Here is a 22,825-nt window from a genome sequence, read left to right on the forward strand (position 1 = left end):
ATGTATCCGCACATGCACCTATAGGCTAAACATCCAAACATATGAGGATTTGAGTTTAGTTGGAAGAGATCCGAATATTTTAAAGACGCCTCGTTCAGTGGGCGTTTCCCGAACGCTTGGCAACTGCGCATGCTTGTAAATCGGTTTGCACTAAATCAAAGCCAAGTTCGAACGGTTTCAATCTCATCAGCCTCACTGCCAGACCTGAGACCACATCTCCCTGGTGGTCTAGTGGCTAGGATTCGGCGCTCTCACCGCCGCGGCCCGGGTTCGATTCCCGGTCTGGGAACTTCAACTATTACTACTTCAAACGGCCCACTGTACATCACTCTTCTACTACAAGCAACGGAGACATTATGCGCGCCCATTTATATAACCGAGTGTGTACGCTGGAACTTTACTGCTACATGTTTTTGCTTAGATTGACAAAAAATCCCAAATTCACATGCTAAAACATCATCCTCAAATGTCCTCTCTGCGCTCGTTTCAAGTAAGTACCTCTATAGAGGACACTTTACAGATCATGACTTTTTCTTCTTATTTGCCTTTAACTTACTGTACCCACGTGTTTTGAAATTGGATTTTAACAATACAGTTTCATGTCGATTTAGATAAACACTCAAAAGGTTGGTGAATCTTTTTCGGATCTGTGCCGCGCACAGTGTTAAAAGCATCAGTGTTTGAAGCTTGACGGTAAAAACAAATACATGAAAATCAATAAAAGGGAAAAAAATACTTGAGATGGCTTAGGTGTACTACAACAACGACTTAGGAACACCGAGCGTCTTTCAGTGATGGCTGGCCCATTGGTTCTCTCTACTGCCGAAATGACCAGCCTGTGGGCTGAAAGGAAAGTTATGATTTTTACGTTAAGCTGTTCACAACAGCTTAAATGTTGTCGTGGCCGAGTGGTTAAGGCGATGGACTAGAAATCCATTGGGGTCTCCCCGCGCAGGTTCGAATCCTGCCGACAACGACGTACTTTTAGCCACTGACTGCGTAGCTACATTAGCTACCAAATACACCTTCATTCTGGCACATGATGCCTTTCACTTTCACAGTATTAATTCGGGACAGTAAACTATTCAGGAACCAACAAAAAAAATGGAATACAATCACCAGGGCTTTCCTGATCAACATCAAAATGAATACAAAATGCTGTCCATGGAACAGTGTTTAACAAAAACCGTACACAGAAAACTACCGCTTTCAATGCGCTTTAATCGGGGCTCAGTCATCACACAGTTTGAGAAGCGGCTGCATGTACCTACAGTCCTGACCAGTTTGCACCAGTCATGTTGATACAAATAAAATTGCATTATTATTCCCTTTTTTGTCTTTTTTTTTATTATTGCTGTCGTCGTCGTCGTTTTATGTTATTATTATAATGAACAATAAACCGATAGCATTTGACTGTTACATGCGCATGCTGAGTGTCGCTTTTCGAAATGCTCAATCCAGCGCAGTCCGGCAGAAGCAAAAAGCTTAACGCAAAAACCTTTTGATCTCCTTTTGGAACACGGCTTCGTTATTCTCAGCAGTAGAGAGCGCCAATGACCAGTAATAATGGACAGGAGTCGGGTTTTCCGAGCTCGGCGTTTTAGTACATGAAGCGTCGATAAGCTTTTTTGTTGGTGTTGTTTTTGCGTAGATTCTTTCAAAACGAAACGTTTAATAATTAGACCGGGTACCTTTTGCATTAAACGTTGGTATTGTGTGTACCCTTTGGTTGTAGCTATATACTTTACTATAGTGTCTGAATATTTTCGTTGTTGAAACGTGTTTCTTTATGCTTCCAAACACATCCTTTTTGCTTGAGATGTACAGATTAAAAAGGCATTAGGTCTGTTTCTGTGTGAAGTAAATATAAGCAATGAAAGCATGCAAAACCAAAGCGGATGAACATTTGTACTCACTCTAGACAGAAGTTTATTTCCCTTCAGGAAAACAGTGGATGTTTCTTTGACGAGAGAGTCGAATGGCATGTCCACGTAGAATCAGTATGGTCACAGAACTTCCATCCAGACCGTGTAGCCATGAACGGATGTATCCGCACATGCACCTATAGGCTAAACATCCAAACATATGAGGATTTGAGTTTAGTTGGAAGAGATCCGAATATTTTAAAGACGCCTCGTTCAGTGGGCGTTTCCCGAACGCTTGGCAACTGCGCATGCTTGCAAATCGGTTTGCACTAAATCAAAGCCAAGTTCGAACGGTTTCAATCTCATCAGCCTCACTGCCAGACCTGAGCCCACATCTCCCTGGTGGTCTAGTGGCTAGGATTCGGCGCTCTCACCGCCGCGGCCCGGGTTCGATTCCCGGTCAGGGAACTTCAGCTATTACTACTTCAAACGGCCCACTGTACATCACTCTTCTACTACAAGCAACGGAGACATTATGCGCGCCCATTTATATAACCGAGTGTGCACGCTGGAACTTTACTGCTACATGTTTTTGCTTAGATTGACAAAAAATCCCAAATTCACATGCTAAAACATCATCCTCAAATGTCCTCTCTGCGCTCGTTTCAAGTACCTCTATAGAGGACACTTTACAGATCATGACTTTTTCTTCTTATTTGCCTTTAACTTACTGTACCCACGTGTTTTGAAATTGGTGTGGCTTAGGTGTACTACAACAACGACTTAGGAACACCGAGCGTCTTTCAGTGATGGCTGGCCCATTGGTTCTCTCTACTGCCGAAATGACCAGCCTGTGGGCTGAAAGGAAAGTTATGATTTTTACGTTAAGCTGTTCACAACAACTTAAATGTTGTCGTGGCCGAGTGGTTAAGGCGATGGACTAGAAATCCATTGGGGTCTCCCCGCGCAGGTTCGAATCCTGCCGACAACGACGTACTTTTAGCCACTGACTGCGTAGCTACATTAGCTACCAAATACACCTTCATTCTGGCACATGATGCCTTTCACTTTCACAGTATTAATTCGGGACAGTAAACTATTCAGGAACCAACAAAAAAAATGGAATACAATCACCAGGGCTTTCCTGATCAACATCAAAATGAATACAAAATGCTGTCCATGGAACAGTGTTTAACAAAAACCGTACACAGAAAACTACCGCTTTCAATGCGCTTTAATCGGGGCTCAGTCATCACACAGTTTGAGAAGCGGCTGCATGTACCTACAGTCCTGACCAGTTTGCACCAGTCATGTTGATACAAATAAAATTGCATTATTATTCCCTTTTTTGTCTTTTTTTTAATTATTGCTGTCGTCGTCGTCGTTTTATGTTATTATTATAATGAACAATAAACCGATAGCATATGACTGTTACATGCGCATGCTGAGTGTCGCTTTTCGAAATGCTCAATCCAGCGCAGTCCGGCAGAAGCAAAAAGCTTAACGCAAAAACCTTTTGATCTCCTTTTGGAACACGGCTTCGTTATTCTCAGCAGTAGAGAGCGCCAATGACCAGTAATAATGGACAGGAGTCGGGTTTTCCGAGCTCTGCGTTTTAGTACATGAAGCGTCGATAAGCTTTTTTGTTGGTGTTGTTTTTGCGTAGATTCTTTCAAAACGAAACGTTTAATAATTAGACCGGGTACCTTTTGCATTAAACGTTGGTATTGTGTGTACCCTTTGGTTGTAGCTATATACTTTACTATAGTGTCTGAATATTTTCGTTGTTGAAACGTGTTTCTTTATGCTTCCAAACACATCCTTTTTGCTTGAGATGTACAGATTAAAAAGGCATTAGGTCTGTTTCTGTGTGAAGTAAATATAAGCAATGAAAGCATGCAAAACCAAAGCGGATGAACATTTGTACTCACTCTAGACAGAAGTTTATTTCCCTTCAGGAAAACAGTGGATGTTTCTTTGACGAGAGAGTCGAATGGCATGTCCACGTAGAATCAGTATGGTCACAGAACTTCCATCCAGACCGTGTAGCCATGAACGGATGTATCCGCACATGCACCTATAGGCTAAACATCCAAACATATGAGGATTTGAGTTTAGTTGGAAGAGATCCGAATATTTTAAAGACGCCTCGTTCAGTGGGCGTTTCCCGAACGCTTGGCAACTGCGCATGCTTGCAAATCGGTTTGCACTAAATCAAAGCCAAGTTCGAACGGTTTCAATCTCATCAGCCTCACTGCCAGACCTGAGACCACATCTCCCTGGTGGTCTAGTGGCTAGGATTCGGCGCTCTCACCGCCGCGGCCCGGGTTCGATTCCCGGTCAGGGAACTTCAACTATTACTACTTCAAACGGCCCACTGTACATCACTCTTCTACTACAAGCAACGGAGACATTATGCGCGCCCATTTATATAACCGAGTGTGCACGCTGGAACTTTACTGCTACATGTTTTTGCTTAGATTGACAAAAATTCCCAAATTCACATGCTAAAACATCATCCTCAAATGTCCTCTCTGCGCTCGTTTCAAGTAAGTACCTCTATAGAGGACACTTTACAGATCATGACTTTTTCTTCTTATTTGCCTTTAACTTACTGTACTCACGTGTTTTGAAATTGGATTTTAACAATACAGTTTCATGTCGATTTAGATAAACACTCAAAAGGTTGGTGAATCTTTTTCGGATCTGTGCCGCGCACAGTGTTCAAAGCATCAGTGTTTGAAGCTTGACGGTAAAAACAAATACATGAAAATCAATAAAAGGGAAAAAAATACTTGAGATGGCTTAGGTGTACTACAACAACGACTTAGGAACACCGAGCGTCTTTCAGTGATGGCTGGCCCATTGGTTCTCTCTACTGCCGAAATGACCAGCCTGTGGGCTGAAAGGAAAGTTATGATTTTTACGTTAAGCTGTTCACAACAGCTTAAATGTTGTCGTGGCCGAGTGGTTAAGGCGATGGACTAGAAATCCATTGGGGTCTCCCCGCGCAGGTTCGAATCCTGCCGACAACGACGTACTTTTAGCCACTGACTGCGTAGCTACATTAGCTACCAAATACACCTTCATTCTGGCACATGATGCCTTTCACTTTCACAGTATTAATTCCGGACAGTAAACTATTCAGGAACCAACAAAAAAAATGGAATACAATCACCAGGGCTTTCCTGATCAACATCAAAATGAATACAAAATGCTGTCCATGGAACAGTGTTTAACAAAAACCGTACACAGAAAACTACCGCTTTCAATGCGCTTTAATCGGGGCTCAGTCATCACACAGTTTGAGAAGCGGCTGCATGTACCTACAGTCCTGACCAGTTTGCCCCAGTCATGTTGATACAAATAAAATTGCATTATTATTCCCTTTTTTGTCTTTTTTTTAATTATTGCTGTCGTCGTCGTCGTTTTATGTTATTATTATAATGAACAATAAACCGATAGCATATGACTGTTACATGCGCATGCTGAGTGTCGCTTTTCGAAATGCTCAATCCAGCGCAGTCCGGCAGAAGCAAAAAGCTTAACGCAAAAACCTTTTGATCTCCTTTTGGAACACGGCTTCGTTATTCTCAGCAGTAGAGAGCGCCAATGACCAGTAATAATGGACAGGAGTCGGGTTTTCCGAGCTCTGCGTTTTAGTACATGAAGCGTCGATAAGCTTTTTTGTTGGTGTTGTTTTTGCGTAGATTCTTTCAAAACGAAACGTTTAATAATTAGACCGGGTACCTTTTGCATTAAACGTTGGTATTGTGTGTACCCTTTGGTTGTAGCTATATACTTTACTATAGTGTCTGAATATTTTCGTTGTTGAAACGTGTTTCTTTATGCTTCCAAACACATCCTTTTTGCTTGAGATGTACAGATTAAAAAGGCATTAGGTCTGTTTCTGTGTGAAGTAAATATAAGCAATGAAAGCATGCAAAACCAAAGCGGATGAACATTTGTACTCACTCTAGACAGAAGTTTATTTCCCTTCAGGAAAACAGTGGATGTTTCTTTGACGAGAGAGTCGAATGGCATGTCCACGTAGAATCAGTATGGTCACAGAACTTCCATCCAGACCGTGTAGCCATGAACGGATGTATCCGCACATGCACCTATAGGCTAAACATCCAAACATATGAGGATTTGAGTTTAGTTGGAAGAGATCCGAATATTTTAAAGACGCCTCGTTCAGTGGGCGTTTCCCGAACGCTTGGCAACTGCGCATGCTTGTAAATCGGTTTGCACTAAATCAAAGCCAAGTTCGAACGGTTTCAATCTCATCAGCCTCACTGCCAGACCTGAGACCACATCTCCCTGGTGGTCTAGTGGCTAGGATTCGGCGCTCTCACCGCCGCGGCCCGGGTTCGATTCCCGGTCTGGGAACTTCAACTATTACTACTTCAAACGGCCCACTGTACATCACTCTTCTACTACAAGCAACGGAGACATTATGCGCGCCCATTTATATAACCGAGTGTGTACGCTGGAACTTTACTGCTACATGTTTTTGCTTAGATTGACAAAAAATCCCAAATTCACATGCTAAAACATCATCCTCAAATGTCCTCTCTGCGCTCGTTTCAAGTAAGTACCTCTATAGAGGACACTTTACAGATCATGACTTTTTCTTCTTATTTGCCTTTAACTTACTGTACCCACGTGTTTTGAAATTGGATTTTAACAATACAGTTTCATGTCGATTTAGATAAACACTCAAAAGGTTGGTGAATCTTTTTCGGATCTGTGCCGCGCACAGTGTTAAAAGCATCAGTGTTTGAAGCTTGACGGTAAAAACAAATACATGAAAATCAATAAAAGGGAAAAAAATACTTGAGATGGCTTAGGTGTACTACAACAACGACTTAGGAACACCGAGCGTCTTTCAGTGATGGCTGGCCCATTGGTTCTCTCTACTGCCGAAATGACCAGCCTGTGGGCTGAAAGGAAAGTTATGATTTTTACGTTAAGCTGTTCACAACAGCTTAAATGTTGTCGTGGCCGAGTGGTTAAGGCGATGGACTAGAAATCCATTGGGGTCTCCCCGCGCAGGTTCGAATCCTGCCGACAACGACGTACTTTTAGCCACTGACTGCGTAGCTACATTAGCTACCAAATACACCTTCATTCTGGCACATGATGCCTTTCACTTTCACAGTATTAATTCGGGACAGTAAACTATTCAGGAACCAACAAAAAAAATGGAATACAATCACCAGGGCTTTCCTGATCAACATCAAAATGAATACAAAATGCTGTCCATGGAACAGTGTTTAACAAAAACCGTACACAGAAAACTACCGCTTTCAATGCGCTTTAATCGGGGCTCAGTCATCACACAGTTTGAGAAGCGGCTGCATGTACCTACAGTCCTGACCAGTTTGCACCAGTCATGTTGATACAAATAAAATTGCATTATTATTCCCTTTTTTGTCTTTTTTTTTATTATTGCTGTCGTCGTCGTCGTTTTATGTTATTATTATAATGAACAATAAACCGATAGCATTTGACTGTTACATGCGCATGCTGAGTGTCGCTTTTCGAAATGCTCAATCCAGCGCAGTCCGGCAGAAGCAAAAAGCTTAACGCAAAAACCTTTTGATCTCCTTTTGGAACACGGCTTCGTTATTCTCAGCAGTAGAGAGCGCCAATGACCAGTAATAATGGACAGGAGTCGGGTTTTCCGAGCTCGGCGTTTTAGTACATGAAGCGTCGATAAGCTTTTTTGTTGGTGTTGTTTTTGCGTAGATTCTTTCAAAACGAAACGTTTAATAATTAGACCGGGTACCTTTTGCATTAAACGTTGGTATTGTGTGTACCCTTTGGTTGTAGCTATATACTTTACTATAGTGTCTGAATATTTTCGTTGTTGAAACGTGTTTCTTTATGCTTCCAAACACATCCTTTTTGCTTGAGATGTACAGATTAAAAAGGCATTAGGTCTGTTTCTGTGTGAAGTAAATATAAGCAATGAAAGCATGCAAAACCAAAGCGGATGAACATTTGTACTCACTCTAGACAGAAGTTTATTTCCCTTCAGGAAAACAGTGGATGTTTCTTTGACGAGAGAGTCGAATGGCATGTCCACGTAGAATCAGTATGGTCACAGAACTTCCATCCAGACCGTGTAGCCATGAACGGATGTATCCGCACATGCACCTATAGGCTAAACATCCAAACATATGAGGATTTGAGTTTAGTTGGAAGAGATCCGAATATTTTAAAGACGCCTCGTTCAGTGGGCGTTTCCCGAACGCTTGGCAACTGCGCATGCTTGCAAATCGGTTTGCACTAAATCAAAGCCAAGTTCGAACGGTTTCAATCTCATCAGCCTCACTGCCAGACCTGAGCCCACATCTCCCTGGTGGTCTAGTGGCTAGGATTCGGCGCTCTCACCGCCGCGGCCCGGGTTCGATTCCCGGTCAGGGAACTTCAGCTATTACTACTTCAAACGGCCCACTGTACATCACTCTTCTACTACAAGCAACGGAGACATTATGCGCGCCCATTTATATAACCGAGTGTGCACGCTGGAACTTTACTGCTACATGTTTTTGCTTAGATTGACAAAAAATCCCAAATTCACATGCTAAAACATCATCCTCAAATGTCCTCTCTGCGCTCGTTTCAAGTACCTCTATAGAGGACACTTTACAGATCATGACTTTTTCTTCTTATTTGCCTTTAACTTACTGTACCCACGTGTTTTGAAATTGGTGTGGCTTAGGTGTACTACAACAACGACTTAGGAACACCGAGCGTCTTTCAGTGATGGCTGGCCCATTGGTTCTCTCTACTGCCGAAATGACCAGCCTGTGGGCTGAAAGGAAAGTTATGATTTTTACGTTAAGCTGTTCACAACAACTTAAATGTTGTCGTGGCCGAGTGGTTAAGGCGATGGACTAGAAATCCATTGGGGTCTCCCCGCGCAGGTTCGAATCCTGCCGACAACGACGTACTTTTAGCCACTGACTGCGTAGCTACATTAGCTACCAAATACACCTTCATTCTGGCACATGATGCCTTTCACTTTCACAGTATTAATTCGGGACAGTAAACTATTCAGGAACCAACAAAAAAAATGGAATACAATCACCAGGGCTTTCCTGATCAACATCAAAATGAATACAAAATGCTGTCCATGGAACAGTGTTTAACAAAAACCGTACACAGAAAACTACCGCTTTCAATGCGCTTTAATCGGGGCTCAGTCATCACACAGTTTGAGAAGCGGCTGCATGTACCTACAGTCCTGACCAGTTTGCACCAGTCATGTTGATACAAATAAAATTGCATTATTATTCCCTTTTTTGTCTTTTTTTTAATTATTGCTGTCGTCGTCGTCGTTTTATGTTATTATTATAATGAACAATAAACCGATAGCATATGACTGTTACATGCGCATGCTGAGTGTCGCTTTTCGAAATGCTCAATCCAGCGCAGTCCGGCAGAAGCAAAAAGCTTAACGCAAAAACCTTTTGATCTCCTTTTGGAACACGGCTTCGTTATTCTCAGCAGTAGAGAGCGCCAATGACCAGTAATAATGGACAGGAGTCGGGTTTTCCGAGCTCTGCGTTTTAGTACATGAAGCGTCGATAAGCTTTTTTGTTGGTGTTGTTTTTGCGTAGATTCTTTCAAAACGAAACGTTTAATAATTAGACCGGGTACCTTTTGCATTAAACGTTGGTATTGTGTGTACCCTTTGGTTGTAGCTATATACTTTACTATAGTGTCTGAATATTTTCGTTGTTGAAACGTGTTTCTTTATGCTTCCAAACACATCCTTTTTGCTTGAGATGTACAGATTAAAAAGGCATTAGGTCTGTTTCTGTGTGAAGTAAATATAAGCAATGAAAGCATGCAAAACCAAAGCGGATGAACATTTGTACTCACTCTAGACAGAAGTTTATTTCCCTTCAGGAAAACAGTGGATGTTTCTTTGACGAGAGAGTCGAATGGCATGTCCACGTAGAATCAGTATGGTCACAGAACTTCCATCCAGACCGTGTAGCCATGAACGGATGTATCCGCACATGCACCTATAGGCTAAACATCCAAACATATGAGGATTTGAGTTTAGTTGGAAGAGATCCGAATATTTTAAAGACGCCTCGTTCAGTGGGCGTTTCCCGAACGCTTGGCAACTGCGCATGCTTGCAAATCGGTTTGCACTAAATCAAAGCCAAGTTCGAACGGTTTCAATCTCATCAGCCTCACTGCCAGACCTGAGAGCACATCTCCCTGGTGGTCTAGTGGCTAGGATTCGGCGCTCTCACCGCCGCGGCCCGGGTTCGATTCCCGGTCAGGGAACTTCAGCTATTACTACTTCAAACGGCCCACTGTACATCACTCTTCTACTACAAGCAACGGAGACATTATGCGCGCCCATTTATATAACCGAGTGTGCACGCTGGAACTTTACTGCTACATGTTTTTGCTTAGATTGACAAAAATTCCCAAATTCACATGCTAAAACATCATCCTCAAATGTCCTCTCTGCGCTCGTTTCAAGTAAGTACCTCTATAGAGGACACTTTACAGATCATGACTTTTTCTTCTTATTTGCCTTTAACTTACTGTACTCACGTGTTTTGAAATTGGATTTTAACAATACAGTTTCATGTCGATTTAGATAAACACTCAAAAGGTTGGTGAATCTTTTTCGGATCTGTGCCGCGCACAGTGTTCAAAGCATCAGTGTTTGAAGCTTGACGGTAAAAACAAATACATGAAAATCAATAAAAGGGAAAAAAATACTTGAGATGGCTTAGGTGTACTACAACAACGACTTAGGAACACCGAGCGTCTTTCAGTGATGGCTGGCCCATTGGTTCTCTCTACTGCCGAAATGACCAGCCTGTGGGCTGAAAGGAAAGTTATGATTTTTACGTTAAGCTGTTCACAACAGCTTAAATGTTGTCGTGGCCGAGTGGTTAAGGCGATGGACTAGAAATCCATTGGGGTCTCCCCGCGCAGGTTCGAATCCTGCCGACAACGACGTACTTTTAGCCACTGACTGCGTAGCTACATTAGCTACCAAATACACCTTCATTCTGGCACATGATGCCTTTCACTTTCACAGTATTAATTCGGGACAGTAAACTATTCAGGAACCAACAAAAAAAATGGAATACAATCACCAGGGCTTTCCTGATCAACATCAAAATGAATACAAAATGCTGTCCATGGAACAGTGTTTAACAAAAACCGTACACAGAAAACTACCGCTTTCAATGCGCTTTAATCGGGGCTCAGTCATCACACAGTTTGAGAAGCGGCTGCATGTACCTACAGTCCTGACCAGTTTGCACCAGTCATGTTGATACAAATAAAATTGCATTATTATTCCCTTTTTTGTCTTTTTTTTTAATTATTGCTGTCGTCGTCGTCGTTTTATGTTATTATTATAATGAACAATAAACCGATAGCATTTGACTGTTACATGCGCATGCTGAGTGTCGCTTTTCGAAATGCTCAATCCAGCGCAGTCCGGCAGAAGCAAAAAGCTTAACGCAAAAACCTTTTGATCTCCTTTTGGAACACGGCTTCGTTATTCTCAGCAGTAGAGAGCGCCAATGACCAGTAATAATGGACAGGAGTCGGGTTTTCCGAGCTCTGCGTTTTAGTACATGAAGCGTCGATAAGCTTTTTTGTTGGTGTTGTTTTTGCGTAGATTCTTTCAAAACGAAACGTTTAATAATTAGACCGGGTACCTTTTGCATTAAACGTTGGTATTGTGTGTACCCTTTGGTTGTAGCTATATACTTTACTATAGTGTCTGAATATTTTCGTTGTTGAAACGTGTTTCTTTATGCTTCCAAACACATCCTTTTTGCTTGAGATGTACAGATTAAAAAGGCATTAGGTCTGTTTCTGTGTGAAGTAAATATAAGCAATGAAAGCATGCAAAACCAAAGCGGATGAACATTTGTACTCACTCTAGACAGAAGTTTATTTCCCTTCAGGAAAACAGTGGATGTTTCTTTGACGAGAGAGTCGAATGGCATGTCCACGTAGAATCAGTATGGTCACAGAACTTCCATCCAGACCGTGTAGCCATGAACGGATGTATCCGCACATGCACCTATAGGCTAAACATCCAAACATATGAGGATTTGAGTTTAGTTGGAAGAGATCCGAATATTTTAAAGACGCCTCGTTCAGTGGGCGTTTCCCGAACGCTTGGCAACTGCGCATGCTTGCAAATCGGTTTGCACTAAATCAAAGCCAAGTTCGAACGGTTTCAATCTCATCAGCCTCACTGCCAGACCTGAGACCACATCTCCCTGGTGGTCTAGTGGCTAGGATTCGGCGCTCTCACCGCCGCGGCCCGGGTTCGATTCCCGGTCAGGGAACTTCAGCTATTACTACTTCAAACGGCCCACTGTACATCACTCTTCTACTACAAGCAACGGAGACATTATGCGCGCCCATTTATATAACCGAGTGTGCACGCTGGAACTTTACTGCTACATGTTTTTGCTTAGATTGACAAAAAATCCCAAATTCACATGCTAAAACATCATCCTCAAATGTCCTCTCTGCGCTCGTTTCAAGTAAGTACCTCTATAGAGGACACTTTACAGATCATGACTTTTTCTTCTTATTTGCCTTTAACTTACTGTACCCACGTGTTTTGAAATTGGATTTTAACAATACAGTTTCATGTCGATTTAGATAAACACTCAAAAGGTTGGTGAATCTTTTTCGGATCTGTGCCGCGCACAGTGTTAAAAGCATCAGTGTTTGAAGCTTGACGGTAAAAACAAATACATGAAAATCAATAAAAGGGAAAAAAATACTTGAGATGGCTTAGGTGTACTACAACAACGACTTAGGAACACCGAGCGTCTTTCAGTGATGGCTGGCCCATTGGTTCTCTCTACTGCCGAAATGACCAGCCTGTGGGCTGAAAGGAAAGTTATGATTTTTACGTTAAGCTGTTCACAACAGTTTAAATGTTGTCGTGGCCGAGTGGTTAAGGCGATGGACTAGAAATCCATTGGGGTCTCCCCGCGCAGGTTCGAATCCTGCCGACAACGACGTACTTTTAGCCACTGACTGCGTAGCTACATTAGCTACCAAATACACCTTCATTCTGGCACATGATGCCTTTCACTTTCACAGTATTAATTCGGGACAGTAAACTATTCAGGAACCAACAAAAAAAATGGAATACAATCACCAGGGCTTTCCTGATCAACATCAAAATGAATACAAAATGCTGTCCATGGAACAGTGTTTAACAAAAACCGTACACAGAAAACTACCGCTTTCAATGCGCTTTAATCGGGGCTCAGTCATCACACAGTTTGAGAAGCGGCTGCATGTACCTACAGTCCTGACCAGTTTGCACCAGTCATGTTGATACAAATAAAATTGCATTATTATTCCCTTTTTTGTCTTTTTTTTTTAATTATTGCTGTCGTCGTCGTCGTTTTATGTTATTATTATAATGAACAATAAACCGATAGCATATGACTGTTACATGCGCATGCTGAGTGTCGCTTTTCGAAATGCTCAATCCAGCGCAGTCCGGCAGAAGCAAAAAGCTTAACGCAAAAACCTTTTGATCTCCTTTTGGAACACGGCTTCGTTGTTCTCAGCAGTAGAGAGCGCCAATGACCAGTAATAATGGACAGGAGTCGGGTTTTCCGAGCTCTGCGTGTTAGTACATGAAGCGTCGATAAGCTTTTTTGTTGGTGTTGTTTTTGCGTAGATTCTTTCAAAACGAAACGTTTAATAATTAGACCGGGTACCTTTTGCATTAAACGTTGGTATTGTGTGTACCCTTTGGTTGTAGCTATATACTTTACTATAGTGTCTGAATATTTTCGTTGTTGAAACGTGTTTCTTTATGCTTCCAAACACATCCTTTTTGCTTGAGATGTACAGATTAAAAAGGCATTAGGTCTGTTTCTGTGTGAAGTAAATATAAGCAATGAAAGCATGCAAAACCAAAGCGGATGAACATTTGTACTCACTCTAGACAGAAGTTTATTTCCCTTCAGGAAAACAGTGGATGTTTCTTTGACGAGAGAGTCGAATGGCATGTCCACGTAGAATCAGTATGGTCACAGAACTTCCATCCAGACCGTGTAGCCATGAACGGATGTATCCGCACATGCACCTATAGGCTAAACATCCAAACATATGAGGATTTGAGTTTAGTTGGAAGAGATCCGAATATTTTAAAGACGCCTCGTTCAGTGGGCGTTTCCCGAACGCTTGGCAACTGCGCATGCTTGCAAATCGGTTTGCACTAAATCAAAGCCAAGTTCGAACGGTTTCAATCTCATCAGCCTCACTGCCAGACCTGAGACCACATCTCCCTGGTGGTCTAGTGGCTAGGATTCGGCGCTCTCACCGCCGCGGCCCGGGTTCGATTCCCGGTCAGGGAACTTCAGCTATTACTACTTCAAACGGCCCACTGTACATCACTCTTCTACTACAAGCAACGGAGACATTATGCGCGCCCATTTATATAACCGAGTGTGCACGCTGGAACTTTACTGCTACATGTTTTTGCTTAGATTGACAAAAAATCCCAAATTCACATGCTAAAACATCATCCTCAAATGTCCTCTCTGCGCTCGTTTCAAGTAAGTACCTCTATAGAGGACACTTTACAGATCATGACTTTTTCTTCTTATTTGCCTTTAACTTACTGTACCCACGTGTTTTGAAATTGGATTTTAACAATACAGTTTCATGTCGATTTAGATAAACACTCAAAAGGTTGGTGAATCTTTTTCGGATCTGTGCCGCGCACAGTGTTAAAAGCATCAGTGTTTGAAGCTTGACGGTAAAAACAAATACATGAAAATCAATAAAAGGGAAAAAAATACTTGAGATGGCTTAGGTGTACTACAACAACGACTTAGGAACACCGAGCGTCTTTCAGTGATGGCTGGCCCATTGGTTCTCTCTACTGCCGAAATGACCAGCCTGTGGGCTGAAAGGAAAGTTATGATTTTTACGTTAAGCTGTTCACAACAGTTTAAATGTTGTCGTGGCCGAGTGGTTAAGGCGATGGACTAGAAATCCATTGGGGTCTCCCCGCGCAGGTTCGAATCCTGCCGACAACGACGTACTTTTAGCCACTGACTGCGTAGCTACATTAGCTACCAAATACACCTTCATTCTGGCACATGATGCCTTTCACTTTCACAGTATTAATTCGGGACAGTAAACTATTCAGGAACCAACAAAAAAAATGGAATACAATCACCAGGGCTTTCCTGATCAACATCAAAATGAATACAAAATGCTGTCCATGGAACAGTGTTTAACAAAAACCGTACACAGAAAACTACCGCTTTCAATGCGCTTTAATCGGGGCTCAGTCATCACACAGTTTGAGAAGCGGCTGCATGTACCTACAGTCCTGACCAGTTTGCACCAGTCATGTTGATACAAATAAAATTGCATTATTATTCCCTTTTTTGTCTTTTTTTTTTAATTATTGCTGTCGTCGTCGTCGTTTTATGTTATTATTATAATGAACAATAAACCGATAGCATATGACTGTTACATGCGCATGCTGAGTGTCGCTTTTCGAAATGCTCAATCCAGCGCAGTCCGGCAGAAGCAAAAAGCTTAACGCAAAAACCTTTTGATCTCCTTTTGGAACACGGCTTCGTTGTTCTCAGCAGTAGAGAGCGCCAATGACCAGTAATAATGGACAGGAGTCGGGTTTTCCGAGCTCTGCGTGTTAGTACATGAAGCGTCGATAAGCTTTTTTGTTGGTGTTGTTTTTGCGTAGATTCTTTCAAAACGAAACGTTTAATAATTAGACCGGGTACCTTTTGCATTAAACGTTGGTATTGTGTGTACCCTTTGGTTGTAGCTATATACTTTACTATAGTGTCTGAATATTTTCGTTGTTGAAACGTGTTTCTTTATGCTTCCAAACACATCCTTTTTGCTTGAGATGTACAGATTAAAAAGGCATTAGGTCTGTTTCTGTGTGAAGTAAATAAAAGCAATGAAAGCATGCAAAACCAAAGCGGATGAACATTTGTACTCACTCTAGACAGAAGTTTATTTCCCTTCAGGAAAAAAGTGGATGTTTCTTTGACGAGAGAGTCGAATGGCATGTCCACGTAGAATCAGTATGGTCACAGAACTTCCATCCAGACCGTGTAGCCATGAACGGATGTATCCGCACATGCACCTATAGGCTAAACATCCAAACATATGAGGATTTGAGTTTACTTGGAAGAGATCCGAATATTTTAAAGACGCCTCGTTCAGTGGGCGTTTCCCGAACGCTTGGCAACTGCGCATGCTTGCAAATCGGTTTGCACTAAATCAAAGCCAAGTTCGAACGGTTTCAATCTCATCAGCCTCACTGCCAGACCTGAGACCACATCTCCCTGGTGGTCTAGTGGCTAGGATTCGGCGCTCTCACCGCCGCGGCCCGGGTTCGATTCCCGGTCAGGGAACTTCAGCTATTACTACTTCAAACGGCCCACTGTACATCACTCTTCTACTACAAGCAACGGAGACATTATGCGCGCCCATTTATATAACCGAGTGTGCACGCTGGAACTTTACTGCTACATGTTTTTGCTTAGATTGACAAAAAATCCCAAATTCACATGCTAAAACATCATCCTCAAATGTCCTCTCTGCGCTCGTTTCAAGTACCTCTATAGAGGACACTTTACAGATCATGACTTTTTCTTCTTATTTGCCTTTAACTTACTGTACCCACGTGTTTTGAAATTGGTGTGGCTTAGGTGTACTACAACAACGACTTAGGAACACCGAGCGTCTTTCAGTGATGGCTGGCCCATTGGTTCTCTCTACTGCCGAAATGACCAGCCTGTGGGCTGAAAGGAAAGTTATGATTTTTACGTTAAGCTGTTCACAACAGCTTAAATGTTGTCGTGGCCGAGTGGTTAAGGCGATGGACTAGAAATCCATTGGGGTCTCCCCGCGCAGGTTCGAATCCTGCCGACAACGACGTACTTTTAGCCACTGACTGCGTAGCTACATTAGCTACCAAATACACCTTCATTCTGGCACATGATGCCTTTCACTTTCACAGTATTAATTCGGGACAGTAAACTATTCAGGAACCAACAAAAAAAATGGAATACAATCACCAGGGCTTTCCTGATCAACATCAAAATGAATACAAAATGCTGTCCATGGAACAGTGTTTAACAAAAACCGTACACAGAAAACTACCGCTTTCAATGCGCTTTAATCGGGGCTCAGTCATCACACAGTTTGAGAAGCGGCTGCATGTACCTACAGTCCTGACCAGTTTGCACCAGTCATGTTGATACAAATAAAATTGCATTATTATTCCCTTTTTTGTCTTTTTTTTTTAATTATTGCTGTCGTCGTCGTCGTTTTATGTTATTATTATAATGAACAATAAACCGATAGCATATGACTGTTACATGCGCATGCTGAGTGTCGCTTTTCGAAATGCTCAATCCAGCGCAGTCCGGCAGAAGCAAAAAGCTTAACGCAAAAACCTTTTGATCTCCTTTTGGAACACGGCTTCGTTGTTCTCAGCAGTAGAGAGCGCCAATGACCAGTAATAATGGACAGGAGTCGGGTTTTCCGAGCTCTGCGTGTTAGTACATGAAGCGTCGATAAGCTTTTTTGTTGGTGTTGTTTTTGCGTAGATTCTTTCAAAACGAAACGTTTAATAATTAGACCGGGTACCTTTTGCATTAAACGTTGGTATTGTGTGTACCCTTTGGTTGTAGCTATATACTTTACTATAGTGTCTGAATATTTTCGTTGTTGAAACGTGTTTCTTTATGCTTCCAAACACATCCTTTTTGCTTGAGATGTACAGATTAAAAAGGCATTAGGTCTGTTTCTGTGTGAAGTAAATAAAAGCAATGAAAGCATGCAAAACCAAAGCGGATGAACATTTGTACTCACTCTAGACAGAAGTTTATTTCCCTTCAGGAAAACAGTGGATGTTTCTTTGACGAGAGAGTCGAATGGCATGTCCACGTAGAATCAGTATGGTCACAGAACTTCCATCCAGACCGTGTAGCCATGAACGGATGTATCCGCACATGCACCTATAGGCTAAACATCCAAACATATGAGGATTTGAGTTTACTTGGAAGAGATCCGAATATTTTAAAGACGCCTCGTTCAGTGGGCGTTTCCCGAACGCTTGGCAACTGCGCATGCTTGCAAATCGGTTTGCACTAAATCAAAGCCAAGTTCGAACGGTTTCAATCTCATCAGCCTCACTGCCAGACCTGAGACCACATCTCCCTGGTGGTCTAGTGGCTAGGATTCGGCGCTCTCACCGCCGCGGCCCGGGTTCGATTCCCGGTCAGGGAACTTCAGCTATTACTACTTCAAACGGCCCACTGTACATCACTCTTCTACTACAAGCAACGGAGACATTATGCGCGCCCATTTATATAACCGAGTGTGCACGCTGGAACTTTACTGCTACATGTTTTTGCTTAGATTGACAAAAAATCCCAAATTCACATGCTAAAACATCATCCTCAAATGTCCTCTCTGCGCTCGTTTCAAGTACCTCTATAGAGGACACTTTACAGATCATGACTTTTTCTTCTTATTTGCCTTTAACTTACTGTACCCACGTGTTTTGAAATTGGTGTGGCTTAGGTGTACTACAACAACGACTTAGGAACACCGAGCGTCTTTCAGTGATGGCTGGCCCATTGGTTCTCTCTACTGCCGAAATGACCAGCCTGTGGGCTGAAAGGAAAGTTATGATTTTTACGTTAAGCTGTTCACAACAGCTTAAATGTTGTCGTGGCCGAGTGGTTAAGGCGATGGACTAGAAATCCATTGGGGTCTCCCCGCGCAGGTTCGAATCCTGCCGACAACGACGTACTTTTAGCCACTGACTGCGTAGCTACATTAGCTACCAAATACACCTTCATTCTGGCACATGATGCCTTTCACTTTCACAGTATTAATTCGGGACAGTAAACTATTCAGGAACCAACAAAAAAAATGGAATACAATCACCAGGGCTTTCCTGATCAACATCAAAATGAATACAAAATGCTGTCCATGGAACAGTGTTTAACAAAAACCGTACACAGAAAACTACCGCTTTCAATGCGCTTTAATCGGGGCTCAGTCATCACACAGTTTGAGAAGCGGCTGCATGCACCTACAGTCCTGACCAGTTTGCACCAGTCATGTTGATACAAATAAAATTGCATTATTATTCCCTTTTTTGTCTTTTTTTTAATTATTGCTGTCGTCGTCGTCGTTTTATGTTATTATTATAATGAACAATAAACCGATAGCATATGACTGTTACATGCGCATGCTGAGTGTCGCTTTTCGAAATGCTCAATCCAGCGCAGTCCGGCAGAAGCAAAAAGCTTAACGCAAAAACCTTTTGATCTCCTTTTGGAACACGGCTTCGTTATTCTCAGCAGTAGAGAGCGCCAATGACCAGTAATAATGGACAGGAGTCGGGTTTTCCGAGCTCTGCGTTTTAGTACATGAAGCGTCGATAAGCTTTTTTGTTGGTGTTGTTTTTGCGTAGATTCTTTCAAAACGAAACGTTTAATAATTAGACCGGGTACCTTTTGCATTAAACGTTGGTATTGTGTGTACCCTTTGGTTGTAGCTATATACTTTACTATAGTGTCTGAATATTTTCGTTGTTGAAACGTGTTTCTTTATGCTTCCAAACACATCCTTTTTGCTTGAGATGTACAGATTAAAAAGGCATTAGGTCTGTTTCTGTGTGAAGTAAATATAAGCAATGAAAGCATGCAAAACCAAAGCGGATGAACATTTGTACTCACTCTAGACAGAAGTTTATTTCCCTTCAGGAAAACAGTGGATGTTTCTTTGACGAGAGAGTCGAATGGCATGTCCACGTAGAATCAGTATGGTCACAGAACTTCCATCCAGACCGTGTAGCCATGAACGGATGTATCCGCACATGCACCTATAGGCTAAACATCCAAACATATGAGGATTTGAGTTTAGTTGGAAGAGATCCGAATATTTTAAAGACGCCTCGTTCAGTGGGCGTTTCCCGAACGCTTGGCAACTGCGCATGCTTGCAAATCGGTTTGCACTAAATCAAAGCCAAGTTCGAACGGTTTCAATCTCATCAGCCTCACTGCCAGACCTGAGACCACATCTCCCTGGTGGTCTAGTGGCTAGGATTCGGCGCTCTCACCGCCGCGGCCCGGGTTCGATTCCCGGTCAGGGAACTTCAACTATTACTACTTCAAACGGCCCACTGTACATCACTCTTCTACTACAAGCAACGGAGACATTATGCGCGCCCATTTATATAACCGAGTGTGCACGCTGGAACTTTACTGCTACATGTTTTTGCTTAGATTGACAAAAAAATCCCAAATTCACATGCTAAAACATCATCCTCAAATGTCCTCTCTGCGCTCGTTTCAAGTACCTCTATAGAGGACACTTTACAGATCATGACTTTTTCTTCTTATTTGCCTTTAACTTACTGTACCCACGTGTTTTGAAATTGGTGTGGCTTAGGTGTACTACAACAACGACTTAGGAACACCGAGCGTCTTTCAGTGATGGCTGGCCCATTGGTTCTCTCGGCTAAACATCCAAACATATGAGGATTTGAGTTTAGTTGGAAGAGATCCGAATATTTTAAAGACGCCTCGTTCAGTGGGCGTTTCCCGAACGCTTGGCAACTGCGCATGCTTGCAAATCGGTTTGCACTAAATCAAAGCCAAGTTCGAACGGTTTCAATCTCATCAGCTTCACTGCCAGACCTGAGACCACATCTCCCTGGTGGTCTAGTGGCTAGGATTCGGCGCTCTCACCGCCGCGGCCCGGGTTCGATTCCCGGTCAGGGAACTTCAGCTATTACTACTTCAAACGGCCCACTGTACATCACTCTTCTACTACAAGCAACGGAGACATTATGCGCGCCCATTTATATAACCGAGTGTGCACGCTGGAACTTTACTGCTACATGTTTTTGCTTAGATTGACAAAAAATCCCAAATTCACATGCTAAAACATCATCCTCAAATGTCCTCTCTGCGCTCGTTTCAAGTAAGTACCTCTATAGAGGACACTTTACAGATCATGACTTTTTCTTCTTATTTGCCTTTAACTTACTGTACCCACGTGTTTTGAAATTGGATTTTAACAATACAGTTTCATGTCGATTTAGATAAACACTCAAAAGGTTGGTGAATCTTTTTCGGATCTGTGCCGCGCACAGTGTTAAAAGCATCAGTGTTTGAAGCTTGACGGTAAAAACAAATACATGAAAATCAATAAAAGGGAAAAAAATACTTGAGATGGCTTAGGTGTACTACAACAACGACTTAGGAACACCGAGCGTCTTTCAGTGATGGCTGGCCCATTGGTTCTCTCTACTGCCGAAATGACCAGCCTGTGGGCTGAAAGGAAAGTTATGATTTTTTCGTTAAGCTGTTCACAACAGCTTAAATGTTGTCGTGGCCGAGTGGTTAAGGCGATGGACTAGAAATCCATTGGGGTCTCCCCGCGCAGGTTCGAATCCTGCCGACAACGACGTACTTTTAGCCACTGACTGCGTAGCTACATTAGCTACCAAATACACCTTCATTCTGGCACATGATGCCTTTCACTTTCACAGTATTAATTCGGGACAGTAAACTATTCAGGAACCAACAAAAAAAATGGAATACAATCACCAGGGCTTTCCTGATCAACATCAAAATGAATACAAAATGCTGTCCATGGAACAGTGTTTAACAAAAACCGTACACAGAAAACTACCGCTTTCAATGCGCTTTAATCGGGGCTCAGTCATCACACAGTTTGAGAAGCGGCTGCATGTACCTACAGTCCTGACCAGTTTGCACCAGTCATGTTGATACAAATAAAATTGCATTATTATTCCCTTTTTTGTCTTTTTTTTAATTATTGCTGTCGTCGTCGTCGTTTTATGTTATTATTATAATGAACAATAAACCGATAGCATATGACTGTTACATGCGCATGCTGAGTGTCGCTTTTCGAAATGCTCAATCCAGCGCAGTCCGGCAGAAGCAAAAAGCTTAACGCAAAAACCTTTTGATCTCCTTTTGGAACACGGCTTCGTTATTCTCAGCAGTAGAGAGCGCCAATGACCAGTAATAATGGACAGGAGTCGGGTTTTCCGAGCTCGGCGTTTTAGTACATGAAGCGTCGATAAGCTTTTTTGTTGGTGTTGTTTTTGCGTAGATTCTTTCAAAACGAAACGTTTAATAATTAGACCGGGTACCTTTTGCATTAAACGTTGGTGTTGTGTGTACCCTTTGGTTGTAGCTATATACTTTACTATAGTGTCTGAATATTTTCGTTGTTGAAACGTGTTTCTTTATGCTTCCAAACACATCCTTTTTGCTTGAGATGTACAGATTAAAAAGGCATTAGGTCTGTTTCTGTGTGAAGTAAATATAAGCAATGAAAGCATGCAAAACCAAAGCGGATGAACATTTGTACTCACTCTAGACAGAAGTTTATTTCCCTTCAGGAAAACAGTGGATGTTTCTTTGACGAGAGAGTCGAATGGCATGTCCACGTAGAATCAGTATGGTCACAGAACTTCCATCCAGACCGTGTAGCCATGAACGGATGTATCCGCACATGCACCTATAGGCTAAACATCCAAACATATGAGGATTTGAGTTTAGTTGGAAGAGATCCGAATATTTTAAAGACGCCTCGTTCAGTGGGCGTACAATCACCAGGGCTTTCCTGATCAACATCAAAATGAATACAAAATGCTGTCCATGGAACAGTGTTTAACAAAAACCGTACACAGAAAACTACCGCTTTCAATGCGCTTTAATCGGGGCTCAGTCATCACACAGTTTGAGAAGCGGCTGCATGTACCTACAGTCCTGACCAGTTTGCACCAGTCATGTTGATACAAATAAAATTGCATTATTATTCCCTTTTTTGTCTTTTTTTTAATTATTGCTGTCGTCGTC

At 42.3% G+C, this 22,825-nt stretch overlaps 23 non-coding genes across 23 annotated transcripts; all 23 read left to right on the forward strand.

Annotated features, from left to right (window-relative positions):
* Positions 1 to 217: 217 nt before the first annotated feature.
* trnae-cuc (transfer RNA glutamic acid (anticodon CUC)) lies at positions 218 to 289 on the forward strand. Its single transcript has one exon. It is a non-coding gene; the product is annotated as a tRNA-Glu (tRNA).
* Positions 290 to 894: 605 nt separating this feature from the next.
* trnas-aga (transfer RNA serine (anticodon AGA)) lies at positions 895 to 976 on the forward strand. The gene has a single exon. It is a non-coding gene; the product is annotated as a tRNA-Ser (tRNA).
* A 1,285-nt stretch (positions 977 to 2,261) lies between these two features.
* trnae-cuc (transfer RNA glutamic acid (anticodon CUC)) lies at positions 2,262 to 2,333 on the forward strand. Its single transcript has one exon. It is a non-coding gene; the product is annotated as a tRNA-Glu (tRNA).
* Positions 2,334 to 2,774: 441 nt separating this feature from the next.
* trnas-aga (transfer RNA serine (anticodon AGA)) lies at positions 2,775 to 2,856 on the forward strand. Its single transcript has one exon. It is a non-coding gene; the product is annotated as a tRNA-Ser (tRNA).
* Positions 2,857 to 4,141: 1,285 nt separating this feature from the next.
* On the forward strand, positions 4,142 to 4,213 carry trnae-cuc (transfer RNA glutamic acid (anticodon CUC)). Its single transcript has one exon. It is a non-coding gene; the product is annotated as a tRNA-Glu (tRNA).
* Positions 4,214 to 4,818: 605 nt separating this feature from the next.
* trnas-aga (transfer RNA serine (anticodon AGA)) lies at positions 4,819 to 4,900 on the forward strand. The gene has a single exon. It is a non-coding gene; the product is annotated as a tRNA-Ser (tRNA).
* Positions 4,901 to 6,185: 1,285 nt separating this feature from the next.
* trnae-cuc (transfer RNA glutamic acid (anticodon CUC)) lies at positions 6,186 to 6,257 on the forward strand. The gene has a single exon. It is a non-coding gene; the product is annotated as a tRNA-Glu (tRNA).
* Positions 6,258 to 6,862: 605 nt separating this feature from the next.
* Positions 6,863 to 6,944, forward strand: trnas-aga (transfer RNA serine (anticodon AGA)). Its single transcript has one exon. It is a non-coding gene; the product is annotated as a tRNA-Ser (tRNA).
* A 1,285-nt stretch (positions 6,945 to 8,229) lies between these two features.
* Positions 8,230 to 8,301, forward strand: trnae-cuc (transfer RNA glutamic acid (anticodon CUC)). Its single transcript has one exon. It is a non-coding gene; the product is annotated as a tRNA-Glu (tRNA).
* Positions 8,302 to 8,742: 441 nt separating this feature from the next.
* On the forward strand, positions 8,743 to 8,824 carry trnas-aga (transfer RNA serine (anticodon AGA)). The gene has a single exon. It is a non-coding gene; the product is annotated as a tRNA-Ser (tRNA).
* A 1,285-nt stretch (positions 8,825 to 10,109) lies between these two features.
* On the forward strand, positions 10,110 to 10,181 carry trnae-cuc (transfer RNA glutamic acid (anticodon CUC)). The gene has a single exon. It is a non-coding gene; the product is annotated as a tRNA-Glu (tRNA).
* A 605-nt stretch (positions 10,182 to 10,786) lies between these two features.
* trnas-aga (transfer RNA serine (anticodon AGA)) lies at positions 10,787 to 10,868 on the forward strand. The gene has a single exon. It is a non-coding gene; the product is annotated as a tRNA-Ser (tRNA).
* A 1,286-nt stretch (positions 10,869 to 12,154) lies between these two features.
* trnae-cuc (transfer RNA glutamic acid (anticodon CUC)) lies at positions 12,155 to 12,226 on the forward strand. The gene has a single exon. It is a non-coding gene; the product is annotated as a tRNA-Glu (tRNA).
* A 605-nt stretch (positions 12,227 to 12,831) lies between these two features.
* On the forward strand, positions 12,832 to 12,913 carry trnas-aga (transfer RNA serine (anticodon AGA)). The gene has a single exon. It is a non-coding gene; the product is annotated as a tRNA-Ser (tRNA).
* Positions 12,914 to 14,200: 1,287 nt separating this feature from the next.
* trnae-cuc (transfer RNA glutamic acid (anticodon CUC)) lies at positions 14,201 to 14,272 on the forward strand. Its single transcript has one exon. It is a non-coding gene; the product is annotated as a tRNA-Glu (tRNA).
* A 605-nt stretch (positions 14,273 to 14,877) lies between these two features.
* On the forward strand, positions 14,878 to 14,959 carry trnas-aga (transfer RNA serine (anticodon AGA)). Its single transcript has one exon. It is a non-coding gene; the product is annotated as a tRNA-Ser (tRNA).
* Positions 14,960 to 16,246: 1,287 nt separating this feature from the next.
* trnae-cuc (transfer RNA glutamic acid (anticodon CUC)) lies at positions 16,247 to 16,318 on the forward strand. Its single transcript has one exon. It is a non-coding gene; the product is annotated as a tRNA-Glu (tRNA).
* Positions 16,319 to 16,759: 441 nt separating this feature from the next.
* On the forward strand, positions 16,760 to 16,841 carry trnas-aga (transfer RNA serine (anticodon AGA)). The gene has a single exon. It is a non-coding gene; the product is annotated as a tRNA-Ser (tRNA).
* A 1,287-nt stretch (positions 16,842 to 18,128) lies between these two features.
* trnae-cuc (transfer RNA glutamic acid (anticodon CUC)) lies at positions 18,129 to 18,200 on the forward strand. The gene has a single exon. It is a non-coding gene; the product is annotated as a tRNA-Glu (tRNA).
* Positions 18,201 to 18,641: 441 nt separating this feature from the next.
* trnas-aga (transfer RNA serine (anticodon AGA)) lies at positions 18,642 to 18,723 on the forward strand. The gene has a single exon. It is a non-coding gene; the product is annotated as a tRNA-Ser (tRNA).
* Positions 18,724 to 20,008: 1,285 nt separating this feature from the next.
* trnae-cuc (transfer RNA glutamic acid (anticodon CUC)) lies at positions 20,009 to 20,080 on the forward strand. The gene has a single exon. It is a non-coding gene; the product is annotated as a tRNA-Glu (tRNA).
* Positions 20,081 to 20,639: 559 nt separating this feature from the next.
* On the forward strand, positions 20,640 to 20,711 carry trnae-cuc (transfer RNA glutamic acid (anticodon CUC)). The gene has a single exon. It is a non-coding gene; the product is annotated as a tRNA-Glu (tRNA).
* Positions 20,712 to 21,316: 605 nt separating this feature from the next.
* Positions 21,317 to 21,398, forward strand: trnas-aga (transfer RNA serine (anticodon AGA)). The gene has a single exon. It is a non-coding gene; the product is annotated as a tRNA-Ser (tRNA).
* Positions 21,399 to 22,825: the final 1,427 nt, after the last annotated feature.

Source organism: Trichomycterus rosablanca, chromosome 3 (genome assembly GCF_030014385.1).
Source record: "Trichomycterus rosablanca isolate fTriRos1 chromosome 3, fTriRos1.hap1, whole genome shotgun sequence".
Lineage (NCBI taxonomy): Eukaryota > Metazoa > Chordata > Actinopteri > Siluriformes > Trichomycteridae > Trichomycterus > Trichomycterus rosablanca.